This window comes from Meriones unguiculatus, chromosome 21 (genome assembly GCF_030254825.1).
Source record: "Meriones unguiculatus strain TT.TT164.6M chromosome 21, Bangor_MerUng_6.1, whole genome shotgun sequence".
Lineage (NCBI taxonomy): Eukaryota > Metazoa > Chordata > Mammalia > Rodentia > Muridae > Meriones > Meriones unguiculatus.
In genome coordinates this window covers 54,407,127-54,423,428 of record NC_083368.1, presented here as the reverse complement: position 1 = coordinate 54,423,428, position 16,302 = coordinate 54,407,127, and positions in this window count along the sequence as shown.

The window sequence follows — 16,302 nt, the reverse complement described above, 5'->3', positions numbered from 1 at the left end:
ATTGCTGAGTAGTATTCCATTGTATAAAAATACCACAATTTCTGTACCCATTCCACCGTTGATGGACATCTGGGTTGTTTCCAGGTTCTGGCTATTACAAATAGAGCTGATATAAACATGGTTGAGCAAGTGTCCTTTTTGTGTACTTGAACAAAATTTGGGTATATACCTAGCAGTGGTATAGCTGGGTCTGGAGGAAGCACTATTCCTATTTGTCTTAGAAAGTGCCAGATAGCTTTCCAGAGTGGTTGTACCAGTTTACATTCCCACCAGCAGTGGAGGAGGGTTCCCCTTTCTCCACAACCTCTCCAGCATGTGTTATCGCTTGAGTTTTTCATCTTGGCCATTCTGATGGGTGTAAGGTGATATCTCAGGGTCGTTTTGATTTGCATTTCCCTGATGGCTAATGAGGATGAGCATTTCTTTAAGTGTTTTTCTGCCATTCGATATTCCTCTGTCGAGAATTCTCTGTTTAGCTCTGTTCCCCATTTTTTAATTGGATTACTTGGATTGCTGCTTTTCAGCTTCTTTAGTTCTTTGTATATACTGGATATTAGTCCTCTGTCAGATAAAGGGTTAGTGAAGATTCTTTCCCAATCTGTAGGCAGTCGTTTTGTTTTGATGATGGTATCCTTTGCTTTACAGAAACTTTTCAGTTTCATGAGGTCCCATTTATTGATTGTTGCTCTTAGAGCCTGTGCTGTTGGTGTTCTGTTCAGGAAGTTGTCTCCTGTGCCAATGAGTTCTAGGCTGTTCCCCACTTTTTTTTCCAATTGATTTAGAGTATCTGGTTTTATGTTGAGGTCCTTGATCCACCTTGACTTTAGTTTTGTGCAGGGTGATAAATATGAATCTATTTTCATTTTTCTGCATGTAGACATCCAGTTGGTCCAGCACCATTTGTTGAAGATGCTGTCTTTTTTCCATTGAATGGAATTGGCTTCTTTGTCGAATATCGAGTATTCATAGATGTGTGGATTTATTTCTGGGTCTTCTATGCGGTTCCATTGATCCTCCTTTCTGTTTCTATGCCAATACCATGCAGTTTTTATTACTGTTGCGGGGCCCAGTTTATATTGCTCATTGTAATGACATGTTTCTGTATATAGTTAATCACTGATAGATTACTGCTTTTAATTGAAATTTGGTGATTTTTTTTTGTGACAAATACCCCACATTAGCCAAATCTTCTTTTAGGCCATGAACTCTGTACTTACAATTGCCAATTTATTTGAAACATTAGAAATGGAACATTTTGAGCATTGATTTTCAAATTTTATTTTATAGCATAATTACCTGACAAAGAGAATTTTTAATTTGAAGAGATATATTTGAGATAAATGTTACAAAATTCTGTTGGTTAATCTTGATTTTTACTTGATTAAACTCAGAAATATCTGGGAGATTAATAAAGCATAGTCCTTGGAGTTTCTGGGGAAGCATTTTAGAGATAAGTGACATGTTTTATGGCAGCTAGGAGGGTAAGACCTGTTGAGAAGGTAGATGATATTGTCCAATGACAGAGTGTCTTAGACAGGGCAATTGCCAAACAGGACTGTCCATGCAGGCATGCTCTGTCTGGTCTCTCTGCTCCCATTTCACATGAAGTAGCTTTACCTACTTCTTCCGTTTCAATTATGTTCTGCTTCAGATCAGACTGAGAGCAGTGGATTCAGACAGCTAGAAAAAGACCTCTGAAACAGTAAGCAAAAAGAAATCATGCCTTCTCTTAAACAATTTCTCTCATATATTTGACAAAACTCAAATATAACAATGGACATAGGCTTTAATCACATTAATATGTGAATTAAAATTGTTTTAATGTATCATGTAAATGAATGTTCTTAAAATTTTGAAAATGTCCAAATTCTCTAGACACACACACTATACTCTTCATAGAATTTCTGGAGTTGGTAAAATGAAAGACAAGGACATTTTCTTTGAATCTATGTGTCTGAGCAAGAGACCTAGATACAAAATAAAGGTAGCTCTTTACTGCTGTAATGGTGTGGACTCAAGCAGAACACTAACAAGGTCCAAAATGGAAAACAGTCAGGACAATGCAGAGGTTTACAGATGTGGCACGGATCACGATCACATTTGGAACTCTCACTTAAAAAAATGAGGCTTCTACGCGCAAATGCATCCTTGAAAAAACAAACAAACAGTGAGTTTACAATCAGGAATCAAGATAGAACACTTGATGATGTCATCAGAACTAACAAATCTCAGAAACATTTGATCAATAATGACAGAAATTGATGTCAAGGCTTCATTTCTATGCACATAAGGAGGAAGTTAGAGTTATACTGTACCATCAGATGTTGCTGACATTCACTTGCCATTATACTAACTCTAATAAAAATGAGAAAGGTGAGTTTATTAAGCAGTAAGGACATTGTCCTCATGAGTGTATTATTCCAATTATTTGAAAGTAGGTAGTTGTCATAGGAGTGGGGTTCTAATCAATCATCTGTGTATGTATGTATGCATCTATCTATCTATCTATCTATCTATCTATCTATCTATCATCTATGTATCATCTATCCAGAGGAAATGATGGAAAGGAAGAATCTAGGGAAGAGAACAGAAACTACAGAGGTAAGCATAACCAATAGACTACAAGAGATGGAAGCAAGAATCTCAGGTGTGGAAGATACAATGGAAGAAATTAATGTATCCATCAAAGAAAATGTTAAATCCAAAAAATTTCTGACACAGACCATCAAAGAAATCCAAGACAATATGAAAAGACAAAACCTAAGAATAATAGGAATAGAGGAAAAAGAAGATTTCCTCCTCCAAGGCCCAGAAAATACTTTCAACAAAATCATAGAAGAAAATTTCTCCAACTTAAAGGAGAGGCCAATAAGAATACAAGAGGTCTATAGAACACCTAATAATTTAGACCAAAAAGGAAAGTCCTCCAGCCACATAATAATCAAAACAGTAATTATACAGAGCAAAGAAAAAATATTAAAAGCTTTAAGGGAAAAAGGCCAAGTAACATATAATGGCAAACCCATCAGAATCACACCTGACTTCTCAACAGAGACTATGAAAGCCAGAGGGCCTGAATGGATATCATGCAGATCCTAAGAGAAGACAGATGTCAGCCTAGGCTACTATACCCAGCAAAACCCTCAGTCCTCATAGATGGAAAAAACAAGATATTCAATAACACAAACAAATTTAAATAATACCTACCCACAAATCCAGCGTTACAGAAGATACTAGAAGGAAAAATACAACCCAAGAAAACTAACTACTTTCAAGAAATCATAGGAAATAAATAACCTCACTACAGTAAAACTAAAAGTAGCCAAGCACACAAACACACTATAATGGTCAACATCAACATCAAAGGATCTAACAGCCACTGGTCATTAATCTCCATCAACATCAGCAGACTCAAGTCTCCAATAAAAAGACAGAGATTAAGAGAATGGATACATAAACAAGATCAAACTACCTGTTGCATACAAGAAACACTCCTAAGTCACAAAGATAGACATTCCCTGAGATTAAATGGCTGGAAGACAGTTTTCTTATCTCTGGCTCTCTATCACTCATCTATCATCCTTCTACTTATCTTCATATGCACACACACACGTCCTTTCTTTTTTTTTCTTATTCTCTTATTCATATCTACTTGCAGGTAGAGGGCACTAATCAGAAAACTATAAACCAATAAATTACCCATCTTGTGGTAATCTGCTATGGCATTAGAGAGTATATCACACACACACACACACACACACACACGATATGTCACATGATATTGTGACGAAATGGTACTTCTACAGCTAGAGGTATACATTGAAATATTTTACCTCACAAATGGCATTCTCATGCTGAGCAGTGCTTGTATGGATCACCTGTGAGTCTACAGTGCAGTCAATAACTTTAAATTGCAATTTACAGCATTTGGAAAAAGGGTTGTTCCTTCTACCTTCTTCACCATGTATATTGAGTGACAAAGAATGCTCTCAGATGTTTAAAAGAGCTAACGGAGCTTAACTTAATATTCTTTCTTGCCACTTACAACACTAAACACAACCACACAAAGTAGCTGATGGAATCACACACTGATTTGTTGGCTTTTAAATTTTATTTATTTATTTGTATTTTTAACATTTCAGGAAATAACCTACACCATACCATAACTAGGTTTCATTCTTTCACTAAAGCAGGTTTACAAGTAATGTGGTTATTTTTAATCAATTACTTTTTAATTTGTGGTCAGCATATTATCACCAAGTGAGAATCAATTGAGTGCTTCTCAATTGCTTCCTCAGGATGTCAATATCCTTTACATAAGAATGAGCAAATGAGTAAATGAATTAATTAACTTAATGCTGGCAGTGAGATATCCTACTGAGGTGTTTTCTTTTTCTTTTTTTTTCTTTTTCTGTAGTAGTTTCATTTAAGCAAGACAAGTATATGGAGACAGAGTCAGATTTATATCAACAATCAGTTTGCATGCAACAATATTAAAACATTGGGAATAACAAGTTATTGGCAGCATTTAGGATGAAATACCTGTCCCCCCCCCATTTCTTCTCTAATGGCACAGATGATAATTACCAAAACAGTGGATGACCAGGTCATGCCCTCGGGACCCTTTAGATCAGTGTTAGATGTACAAGGATATATACTCACATATTGTATATAAGCTTCCCTGCAAACACGGCCTGAAACTGTTTTCTACTGCCTAGAGAGAACTGATGTTTCCTATTTTGAAGGTTTGACCCTGGTTTTTAATACAGTCGAAGAAAGTTTTCAGGTCTTTGTTTCATTCCAGGTATCGAGAATTACAATTTATTAACTCTGTGAACCTGTCAGATACAAGCTTTTAGTATTCGCCCTATGAAAAAAGGTATGAAACTAATTTTCCATTACTAAGGATATGACAACAGAATCAAATCTAAAGGGCAAAGGATGCAGGGGCAGACTTCAAGGCTTTCTCTTAACCATAGTGTGAACATAGTGGTGATTTTAGATCTCTCAATGAGGGGTTTTTAATTCTATTCTAGAGAGATGGGGGGGGAGGTAAAATGAGACTCCACTGCTGTTCAGTTAATCTGATGTATTTATTGAACGCCAGGCTTTAGCTATCACAAAATATTATTATCATTTATGTCAAGTAAAAAAAATGCATCAGTAGAACTCTTATTCAACTTTGTGTCCCTTACAACTAGCTCGCGTAGTACCGAGTACAATGATAGATACTTCATAGCTCTTTATTTTAAACTACTGACTTCAGATTGAGGTGATTTCATGCACATATTTTTTATTCATCATTTCATTATTGCATTATTTTCAATATTTTCTGGGCTTCTGTTGTACAATGAGCTTAGTATATTATTGGAGAGGAAAAGAATCAGCCTTTATTAGTAAGGACAGAAAGGGCATTTAATTCTTGCAGGTACTGCACAACTAGTTAGATATATTCTGCACCAACTAGAGAGAGAAAAAAATCCTCAGAGAAATCATTACCAAACTCAAATTAACTTGAACTTGCTGGATTTGTCAGGAGCCATCTGACTTTGTTCAGTTTGTACAGTTTTTGTAGCATCTGGAAATGGAAGGGTAAGTGTACCCCTGAGAAGTATTTACTTTGAAAATTTAAAGATCATCTTAAGTTTACAGATAATTAGCAGTTCTTTCTGTGGCCAAACACCAATTTGAAGGTTATTTTTAAAGAGCCAGTTCACTGTACTGGAAAATTTGCTGAAATTTTGTATGACCACATAGCCAGTTTAGTGAAGTAGGGGAATTAGGATGCTAATAAATTTGAGCTATCCGTTGTGCTAATCCAATGATAATGTGTCTTATTAACTACTTATTTATTTTGATCTATACACTTTTGAGCTCTGGGCTCACCTGCAACCATTCTCTAGGATTACGGGATCAGTGAAAGTTTGTTAAGAGTACTCCTAGGATCTTATTCTGCTTGTATTTTAATGGCATCACAAATCCCTTCTCTGCTTTGATCCAATAATCATCATAGTTCTTGGTAATTCTTATTGTCTAGCAACCTAGACTGCTTTATTAGCTTCTTAATTGAAGCATAATTTTAAGTTTAGGAACGAAGTGATGTCAGAGACCTCAGGAAACTGAGCACGCAGAAAAGCTGAGGAATGTGGTCACGCGTTAGGAGTCCATGTAGTACATGGTGCTTCCTCCTCTTCGTGCTCTTCTCCTGACCGGACATACGTCTAGGTTGATACTTTGTATAAATATATCATGGAATGTAGAAGAAAAGGCTGTGCATGGTTAAACATAAGCCCCTTTAAGGACATCATTGACACTCTGAGATGTCACCAGAGTGTTTTGCCCAAGTTTCTGTGTTCTTTCTTGGTGCTTTTGATGTTCTAATGTCTATTTCTACTTTTTATTTTTAAAATAAGGATTTTACAAGGCCAAATTAAGATTAGATGACACGAAAGCCACAAAGGATTTTTCCATGTCATGCAAGGGTGATTTCAGCGTTCTTCCGTGGACTGCGGTCCAGAGCTGATTCCCATCTGAGGAAAGCCCAGCACACTGTCGAGGCAGAGGAGTAGTGCCTGAGAGATAATTTCCTATATTTTAACCACCCTCTTGGCTCTTGAGTTTTTATTTGTGTGTTTGTTTTGTTTGGTTTTGTCTTACTATGTAGCCCTGGCTGGTGAAAACATTTAGAAATTACCTTTCATTTATTTGTTTTGTGTTGGGTGTGTCTGGGCGCATGCACACAGGTGTGAGGTTGGAAGACCACTTGTGAGACTCCATGCTCTCACTCCACTGTGTGGGCCCCGGGGACTCAACTCAGGTCCTGAGGCTTGCCAGCAGCTGCCTTAATCCACTGAACATCACCCAGGCCTGAGGCCCCAGACTCTCCATGTAGACAGAGCTGGCTTTGAACTTCTGTCAGTCTTTTTTTCTGCCCCCAGTAATAGGAATTCAGACATGGTCCTGATATCTGGCTTTTGCCCACAGGCATTTAAAAGGAGACTGAGGTGCTGGCACATGTCTTTAATCCCAGCACTCAGTAGGCAGAGACAGGTGAATTAGTGAGTTTGAGGCCACGGTGATCTACAGAGCTAGTTTCAGGACAGCTAAAGCCACACAAAAAAAAAATCACTGTCTCCAAAAATAACAGAAGGAAACAAAACAAAACAACAACAACAACAATGAAGATTAGACAAATACTTCTACACATCTCCCATACAAACAGATTTGCTTCCAAAAAGGTAAAAGTTTGGAGGCATTTAGACTTCACTGAAGTAGCTCCGAGTTTATCTCTGCAGGATTTGGAAGGCTCTGGCTCTGGATGACATGCCCTTCTGTGCCTTACAGGTCCTGATTTAAGTGGGTTTGTAGGCAGCCCAAGCACAGGCACAATTAGAAGCTCCAGCGAGATTTCAAATATGCAGGCAGAGTTAGGCTGCTCTCTGTTTACTCTCATTAAAACAATTCTGGTTTGATAAAGATTTGAGTGAAAAGTAAAGATCTGCCAAATTACTAATGTCAGGACTGAAGGGATAAATAAAACTTTCTTTTCTCTTAAAAAGAATTCTCTGGAAAGCAGATGTGGATTGCATCCGTAATAGCCTGACTGTCACAGTGTCTTCCACTATGCGTTACTTGAACTTTTGCAAGCATTGTAGGCAGAACCCTCTGTTTCAGATCGCTCTTGGTCTATGAGAAGTTCCCAGTGTCAGAACTTTCTAGAACGAAATAGAAATACTATAGTGTGAACCAATCTAATGTTCAATCGTGGAGACACACAATTATTTTAATATCTAAAGTAGATGAGCTCATATATTACATATATAACCTATAAGTGGGAAGAATCAGAGGTCCTCTGTGGAAGGCTAGATTCTACCCTGCAGGGTATCAAAGCAGATGCTGAGACTCATAGCCAAACTTTGGGCAGAGTGCAGGGAATCTTATGAAAGAAGGGGGAGATAGAAAGAGCTGGAGGGGACAGGAGAACAGAAGGAGAACAGAGCCACAAGGAGAACAGAACCAAAAAATCTGGGCACAGGTGTCTTTTCGGAGACTAATATTACAAGGACTATGCCTGGAGATAATCTAGAACCCCTGCACAGATGTAGCCCGTGGCAGCTCAGTCTCCGAGTGTGGTTCCTAGTAAGAGGAACAGGTGCTGGCTCTGACATGGGCTGAGTGGCTGGCTCTTTGATCACCTCCCCCTGGCCAGGTGGTCTAACTAGGCCACAGAGAAAGAGGATCCAGCCAGTCCTGATGAGACCTGATGGCCTAAGGTCAGATAGTAGGAGAGAAGGACCTCTCCTATCAGTGGACTAGGGAAGGGACATGGGAGGGGGGTAAAGGAGGGAGCATGGGACCAAAAGGAGATGCAAAAGGGAGCTACAGCCAGGACCAAAATGAATAAATTGTAATAAATAATAATAACAAAGAAAAATTTCAAATAAAACAAAAATTAAGCCAATAAAACATACCAGCTACTGAAACCAAAAGGAAATGATCTAGGATGCGAATCAGACTCTCACAGTATGACGTATTTCTTAGAAGTTTTTATGGCAATTTTTAAAAAATTGTTTACATTTTTATATTCATTACAGTTTATTCACTTTGTATCCAGCTGTAGCATCCTTCCTCATTCCCTCCCTCATCTCTTCCCATGCCCCTCTTCATTTCCACTGATAGGAGAAGTCCTCCTCCCCTTCCATCTGACCCTAGCCTATCAGGTCTCATCAGAAATGGCTTCATTGCCTTCCTCTGTGGCATGGTAAAGCTGTTCCCCCAACAGGGGGAGGTGATCAAAGAGCCAGCCACTGAGATCATGTCAGAGACAGTTCCTGTTCCCCTTACTAGGTCACCCAGTTGGAGACTGAGTTGCCATGGGCTACTCTATGCAGGGGTTCTAGGTTATTTCCATGCACGGTTCTAAGAAAAGACCCCTGGACCCAGACTTTTTCGTTCTGTTGCTCTCCTTACAGAGCTCCTGCCCCCTCCAGGTCTTTCTCCCACTTCTTTCATAAGATTCCCTGCACTCTGCTCAAAGTTTGGCTATGAGTCTCAGAATCTGCTTTGATACACTGCTGGGTAAAGTCTTTCAGAGGCCTTCTGTGATAGGTTCCTGTCCTGTTTCCTGTTTTCTCCCTCTTCTGATGACTGTACTATTTGTCTTTCTGAGTGAGGATTGGTCAACTTACCCAGGGTCCTCCTTCTTGATTAGTTTCTTTAGGTGTACAGATTTTAGTATGTTTAGCCTATATTATATGTCTAATATCCACTTATAAGTGAGTATATACCATGCGTGTCTTTCTGCTTCTGGGATAACTTACTCAGGATGATCTTTTCCAGTTCCCATCATTTGCCTGCAAATTTTATGATTTCCTTGTTTTAATTGTTGAGTAGTATTCCATTGTGTAAATGTACCATGATTTCTGTATTCATTCCTCAACTGAGGGACATCTGGGTTGTGTCTAGGTTCTGGCTATTACAAATAAAGCTGCTATGAACACAGTTGAGCAAATATTTTGTTGTGTGCTTGAGCATAGTTTGGATATATGCCTAGAGGAAAAAGTGGGGAAGAGCATTGAACTCATTAACACAGGAAACAACTTCCTGAACAGAACACCAACAGCACAGGCTCTAAGATCAACAATCAATAAATGGGACGTCATGAATCTGAAAAACTTCTGTAAAGCAAAGGTCACTGTTCTCAGGAAAAACAAAACAAAACAAAACAAAACAAACAAACAAAAAAAAACCACGACAGCCTACAGACTGGGAAAAGATCTTCACCAACCTTATACCTGACAGAGGTCTAATATCCAGAATATATCCAGGGGTCTAATAACTAAAGAAGTTAAAAATCAAGTAATCCAATTTAAAATTAGGGTACAGAGCTAAACAGAGAATTTTCAATTGAGGAATATCGTATGGCAGAGAAACACTTAAATGCTCAATATCCTTCATCATCAGGGAAATATAAATCAAAACGACCCTGAGATTTCACCTTACAGCCATCAAAAACTCAAATGACAATACATGCTGGAGAGGATGTGGAGAAAGGGGAACCCTCCTCCCTTGCTGGTGGAAATGTAAACTTGTACAACCACTTTGGAAAGCAATCTGGTACTTTCTCAGAAAATTAGGAATAATGCTTCCTCAAGATCCAGGTATACCACTCGTAGACTTTGGCAATTTTAAGGAGTTCCGTTTTGAGTGTGTTTTAGAATGTTCTTTATTGATTTCTTTCTTTTTGGGAATAATTTATTTTACATGTGGAATTAACATAATCTCTAAACAATACAAAGTAGAGTGCACTGCATGTCTCCACCTAAGATATCTTGAACTGTACAATTCTTTGTTTTTATAGATCAGTTTTTTCTTTCTTTACTTTTTTAAAGCTTTTTTCTTTATTAATTACACTTTATTCACTTTGTGTCCCCCTGTGGGTCCCCCCCTCCTCTGTTCCAATCCCTCCCTTTCTCCACCCTCTGCATGCATTCCCCTCCCCAAGTCCACTGATAGGGGAGGTCTTCTTTTCTTTCCTTCTGATCCTAGTCAATTAGGTCTCATCAGGAGTGGCTGCATTGTCTTCTTCTGTGGCCTAGTAAAGAAACTAATCAAGAGGGAGGACTTTTGCTAAAATCCTCAATCCCTATCCAGAAAGGCAAAGAGGATGGACATCAGAAGAAGGCAAAAAGAGGAAACAAGTCAGGAGCCTGACACAGAGGACCTCTGAAAGGCTCTGCCCTGCAGACTATCAAAGTAGATGCTGACACTTATGGGCAACCTTTGGGCAGAGTGCAGGGAATCTTATGAAAGAAATGGGAAAAGTAAGATCTGGAGAGGACAGCAACTCCACAAGGAGAGCAACAGAACCAAAACATCTGAGCACAGGGGTCTTTCCAGAGACTCAAATTCCAACCAAGTACCATGCATGGAGATAACCTAAGACCACTCCACAGATGAAGCTCATGGCAGTTTAGTGTCCAAGTGGGTTACATAGTAATGTGAACAGGGACTGTCTCTGACATGAACTGATTGGCCTGCTCTTTGATCAAAATCTCCCCCTGAGGGGGAAGCAGAACTGTACAATTCTTAATAATTCATTTCATATTTTCTTCTGTTATAGCTATATAACACTGTACTGTAGATGAGCTAATAATTATTTCTTAAAACAATAACATCAGCAGCATGTGAGGTATGTGTTATTAACTATAATTTACTTGAAAACAAAAGTTATGATTTTATAAATCTTTGCTGATAAAAGCTTTACCTTCTTCTTTATAGTCCATTTTAGAAAAATCACTTTAATTTACTCAGGTGAGTGTTTTACTCTTGCTCTGCGTTAGACATCGGTGTCCTTGTTCCTGAGTGCTCTTGCTGTGCATCCCTTGGTCTGCTTACTGATCCTGTTACCTGCTCATTCCCAGCCACTCAGAGCTGCGCATTTCTTACTGGGCCATTAGCGATTAATTACAGCTGCGTATCTGAGCCTTTTCCAGATGTTTTTCCTGCTGAGGATTATTCCCAGTACATGAATCGTCTCTTATACTTGGCCCAGCGTCTAGACTGTTTCGTATCTACTATTTAGACGTTATTATTGCATATGGTCTGGATATAAATATTTGGTTACAGAGATGTTATTAATTTTTTAACAGGAAAATAATATTGAAAATAACATTAATACAATGTGATCCTTTATATTTATTACTTAAAATATATTGCTGAAACATAGATTTTGAGGAGTTCTGTTGGATTCTTGTACTCATCCTATTGAAAGGACAAGAAGACTAGCCAAAGCCTTTTTATTTTTTTTTTCTTTCATCTTACTTTACATCTCAAGGTCACCCCTCCCTTCTTTCCTCCTAGTCTCCCTTCCACTCTCCTTTTACTTGCAGAAAGGGGGAGACCTATGTAAACCCTCCCCAGCACATCAAGTCACATCAGGAAGGAGCATATCCTCATCCCGAGGCCAGGCCAGGCAGACCTGCCAGGGGGAAGTGATCCAAAAGCAGGCAATAGAGTCCATGTTAGAAATAGCACCCTCCCTCCACTTGCCAGGTGCCCCATATGTAGACCAAGCCTCCCATGGTCCACACATGTGCAGAGGGCCTTGACACAAACCATGCATGCTCCTTAATTGATGTCTCAGTCTCTGTAAGCCCCCAGAGAAAAAAAGGTGCACACTTTTAATCCCAGCATTCAGGGAGGTAGAAGCAGGTAGATCAATGTTATCTTGAAGCCAGCCTGGTCTACAAAGTGAGTCTAGGACAGTCCAGGCTACACAGATACACCCTGTGTTGAAAAAATGAAACAAAAACAAAACAAAACAAAACACAAAGTATTTTTAAAATAATCTTGAGTTGAAACTTTAATATTTAAAACAAACAAACAAAAAAGGGAAAATTTCTGAAACAGGTACATTATAAACCCTGATAGTTAATCCTTTGTATACATGGCCTTTTCAAATCTTACAAGAATAACTGAACAATAATTCACCACTGGGGCCTTGAATTAATGCAACCACTATTGTTTTAAATATGAAGCGTTATTTACTAGGAAGACGTACTTGTAGTGGATGGCTGCTGAAGGAGAGCCACCTCACACTCATGAGAACATGGCAAGTTTTAACTGGATTAGGAAATTATTAATATCACCAAAAGACAAGAACACAAGTTTGGAAAAGAGACAGGGAACATGAACCAGGGAAAATTAAGAAGAAGCCAGTGGTAGATAGATATGCTAAAAATACATCAAACAAATATAAGAATTGTTAAAGAATATGTCAAAATACAAAATATTTCAAACATTAAACCAAAGTCCATGTTGTTTATTACAGAAATATATAACATTTTATAAAGGAAACTATAGGCAGAAATCTATGAAAACATAGAAAGGATCATAAAATGAAATAGAAGTAAAGCATTTCGTTAATAATAAGCATTTTCCAGTGGGAAGGAATAAATTTAATCAACTTAAATATTTGGAATATATACATAAAATATTCTTGATAAAAATCCAAGTATTAGTCATGATAAAAGATATTGTCATGAGTAAACATTTTTCATCATTATAGCTCCTATTAGAAAGTTTTATTTCAGCTAACTAAATTAATTAACCTGTACCTGGATGGAAAAAAAAAAAAATACAAACATAGCAGTTATTAACAGAACAAAAGCAAGATAAGTTGGAAGGTATAAGGTTATTTGTTTGAGAATAAAACATTATAAGAAAGACAGATTCAGTTTGTGAAACACATTGATTTCTGGCAAATTAATTTTTCCTTTGATAATTTTGCAATCCAGAAAATAAAAAAAAATCACAGAAACATGGATAAACACCTTCAGCAAGTGGTTGGATAAATTTTAACTCAAAAAAGCCATAGCCCTTCTGTATACAAAAGACAAAATGGTCAAGAAACATATTAGGGAAACAACACCCTTCACAATAGCCACTAATAACATAAAGTACGTACTGAAAATGGCCATCCTGCCAAAAGCAATCTACAGGTTCAATGCAATTCCCCTAAATATACCAGCACATATTTTTTTACAGATTTGGAAAGAAAAATTCTCAACTTCATATGGAAAAACGAAAAAAACAGAATTGCCAAGAGGATCCTGTACAACAGATCATCTGGAGGTATCTCCATCCCTGATCTCAATCTGTACTACAGAGAAATAGTAGTAAAAACTGCATGGAACTAGCATAGAAACAGACGATGGATCAACGGAATTGAATAGAAGACCCAGAAACAAACCCATATACCTACAGACACTTGATATTTCACAAAGAAGCCAAAACCATACAACTGAAAAAAGACAGCAGCTCCACAAATATCTGCTATCTTAAAGACCAAAATCAAAAATATTTTACTTAGTGAAATATAAGTTACTTGTAATTTCTTTCAGTTATCATTAAAAATAAATATTTAACTTCACATAGATACATGTTGCTTAATAAATAACCCCTTCTCATTAATATTAAGTGATGAATATTTGAATTTTTTCTTAATTCCATGTTTCTGTGATTTTTTTTTTAATTTTCTGGAGCTGCCACTGTGGGTCATGCCCATTTCAACAGGCAATCATTCAGCCTCATCTCCCTTGTGCATAGACCTCTTCCACAGTTCAACAGTTCTCTCCAAGAGTTATTTTTTTATTATCTATCCAGAGAAATTTTAACTGTTTCCAAAGTTCTTTGCCATGAAGATTTGAAACCTGAGGTCTATAAATATTATATTCTGTGGATAATGTACTTTGGCTAAGGATTTTGATGTGGGATGATTAGACTAAAATCCAGGCTAGTCTAGAGGCTAGATAATGAAAATGCACATGGCAGGCATATCATCCAGTGATTCTCATCCTTCCTGATGCTGTGACCCTAAATACAGCTCCTTGTGTTCTGGTAACACTCCTCCCCAACTCCGACCATCAATTTGTTTTCTCTGATACTCCAGAGCTGTAACTTTGCTACTGTTAGGAATCTTTTTGTAACTCTCTGCGTTTTCTGATTGTCTTAGGTAACCCCACGAAGGGGTTGTAACTCACAGGTTGAGGACCATTGATGGACATGCAGGGAGAGCATGTGAACTGTAAAATGGAAGCAGAAATTAATAAGGTATGGCCATACATCAGGGAATGACAGCAGCCAGCAGAACCAGAAAGCAAAAACATAACCTATAAATGAACACGCGCGCGCGCACACACACACACACACACACACACACACACACACACACACAAATTCCATTCTCCCGGGGACCTTCAGAGGGAGTATGGTGCTGCAACACTGTTGTTTCTGCAAATAGATATTTGGTCCAAAATGTTGCCCTTCAAAACTGTGAAAACATCAGGGGCTTTAAGTAGGCAGATTCATGGGATTTTTGTTTGTTTATTCTTTTTTAAATTTGTCTTCTGTAACCATTTGAAGCTACTGAGCTGTAGTGGGGTTCTTAAAACTTTGTCACTGTGTCAGCCTGGCCTCAGACACCTGGGCTGGTTCAAAGGTTTAGGGTGGGCTTCTAATATGGGCTCACTGCAAATCTCTCTCTCTCCCTCTCTCCCTGTCTCTCTTATTTTCATTTTGAGCTCTGAGGTCTGGTTTATGCTTCCTTATTTAGTCCAGTTTTTTGGATAACTACTTTCTCATCTTGTATAGCACAAGCTATAACAAGCTTGTTAACAAAAGCTCAAAATGTTCTTCTAATGTAAAATCTTTACACTGGCATTTAACTTCAATATTCCAGTTTTTATATTAAGTCACTTTGTTGAATATTTGGATTTTTATTTTATAAGATTTTATCCACTGGATCAAATAGTTATTGATAGATACAGTGAAATATAATCAGTATTTTTCAAGATCAAGTTTAATTGGGATGAGATAGTCAAATCTGGTATGTTCAGGGTACACCTTGTGTGTTTGTGAGGTGGGTGTGTTAGTATACAAATATTTTCTCCTGCTGATGTAGACATTGACTGTTTCCTTTCATTCTTATCCTTATTAGCAGCAAGAGCTGATTACATTCCACCCCTTGGCATCTTATTGTGAGAAAGTGGTTTTATGGATACAATCACCATGAAATAAAAACCAGCAGCATTCTAGAAACCACTTTCCTTCAAAACAGCATTCTTCAGGATCACACAGTCATTCACTCATATCATTGAGAATACGTGTGAAAATAAGACCTTGACAGGTAAAGCTTCTTATCTACGAGAAGTTTCTTATGGAAATACTTTCTGGCACTACAAATTTTTATTGACATTCAGACAACAGCAATCAATCAAGAGAGTTGACAGTAATTCTATAGATTATTATTTTTTTATTTCCCCTTGTTAGCCAATGGGCAACTTAGACATCACTTGGGTCTCCTAGTAAGGTGAGCGGGGCCTGTCTCCGACAAGGACTTTGTTGTGTGCTTTTAGATCACTTCCCTCTGTTGGGGCCGCCTCACCAGGCCACAGGGGGAGAGGGTGTTCTCAGTCCTGAAGTGACTTGATGCAATGCTCTCTTTGGGTTGTTGGGGTTCCACTGTTCTGTGGAGTAGGGAAGGGGGATAGGGGAAAGAGGGAGGGAGGGAGGGACCAGAAGGAGAAGAGGAGGGTTGCAAATGGAATGTAAAAGGAATAAGTAATATGTAAGAAGCTAATTAATTAATTAATTAATACATTGAGTTATTGCTATGTTTTCATTAAGTTAGACAAAACGATGTTTTTCACATGGCTTAAGCTAAGAAGTTTTGTCTTTTGAGATTTACAATAAATACTTTCATTGAATGAGATTAAGTAAGAGAAATTCAAGTAGTGTAAA